The following is a 1,807-nucleotide window of genomic DNA, read 5'->3' on the forward strand; positions in this document are numbered from 1 at the left end:
TATATATATATATACACACACACACACATGTATATCCTTCCAATCTACTTGCCTCCAGCTCAATAATTATTATCAGTTTTCCTTTTTACTCGCCTTCATACGAAGAGCAATACTCGAAATATTAGACGCTGATTTCCTCAGAGCAGATGATTTTCTTCAACTTTATTGTCGAATAATATATATTAGCAGCAATCACCATTTTCCTAATACCAAGATATCTTTGTTATCCATCCATTTAGCGGCTTCACAGTACTTTTTTTCTCCTGATGTATCTGCCTATTTATCCGTTTTTATTTTTCGGTATATCTTTCTGTCTATATGTGTGTTTCTATCTATCTTTATATCGTTCGTGCAATATATATATATATATAGTTTATTTTTATGTAAAATTATATACAAAAGCCACTGAAGATTAGACGGAATACTATTTTCTAGACTACATGCTTAGTAATGTTTTGCAAGGCAAACTGAGAAATAAGTGCAAAGATTAGACAGATTTGAACTAATTTGATGCTATGCAGACAGTCGGAACACAAAGGTCGGCCCACGGCTATAGTAGAAGACACTTGCCCAAGGTGCCACGCAGTGGGACTGAACCCGGAACCATGTGGTTGGTAAGCAAGCTACTTACCACACAGTCACTCCTAGTAAACAGTTTACCAAAGTTTCTTTTAATGTCATCTTTTGCTCATTGGTATTCGTTGGCAAGAACGGTTAGATTTATTGCAAAATATTTTGCATGAATGGTTAGATCTCCTGCAAAGTCACATGGTTCCAGGTTCAGTCCCACTGAGTAGCACCTTGAGTGAGTGTCTTCTACTATAGCCTTGAGTCGACTAACACCTTGTGAGTGGATTTGTTAAAAGGAAAATGAAAGACGCTCGTCGTATTTGTCTATATATGTGTGTGTGCGTGTGCTTATATTTGCATGTATGTGTGTGTGTGTGTGTCATTGCGTCTGTCCATCATCTCCACCACCTCTTAACAAATGGTGAGGGTGCGTTTACGTCCTAGTAACTTTCGGCTAAAACGTAAATTAGAATAAGTACCGCGTTTTTAAAATATGATTAACGGGGTAGATTCGTTCTACAAAATTTTTTCAAGGCAGTCGTCGAAGTCTGTTTACTGAAACAAGTAAAAGAATATAAGAATAAATCTGCTTATCAAAATATTCATATTTTTTTTAATTCAAGGGTCTCGTCTCTACTACAAAATTTGATGAACGTATCCCGCGACATGCTATCATAGATGAATTCCATATCAAAAAGTTTTCTTTGTACTGCAAGCATTTTCTGATCCTTTGCATTCCACTTTGATGAGAAAATTCAGAATTACTCGAATTTGATGTATCCTTTTCAATTTGATAAACACGAAAAAACATTGTATAGTGACAACAAAAGTATTAACGTAAAAAGAGTGTTAAGGCTATGTACTTAAAAAAGGTGTAATATGTATGTATGTATGCATGCATGCATGTATGTATGTATGTATGCATTTATGCATGCATGCATGTATGTATGTGTACAGGGTGTGCCAAAAGTCACGCACTAAGATTAACATTTATTTAATATATATTACAGTGAATAATAATAACGTAATATCAGTAAATTTGTAAATGTTTAAGTGCATCACAATTCGCCCAGCCTGTATATATTGAGAGAGAAAGTAGGAGAGGGGGAGGCCGGAAGAGAGTGACAGAAAACATGAAACAGTGACATCGAAAATAGTACATGTTGCATATATATATATACTTGTATATATATACCTATATATAAACCTATATACATGCTTATATATATATATATAT

The sequence above is a fragment of the Octopus bimaculoides genome, chromosome 12, assembly GCF_001194135.2.
Source record: "Octopus bimaculoides isolate UCB-OBI-ISO-001 chromosome 12, ASM119413v2, whole genome shotgun sequence".
NCBI lineage: Eukaryota > Metazoa > Mollusca > Cephalopoda > Octopoda > Octopodidae > Octopus > Octopus bimaculoides.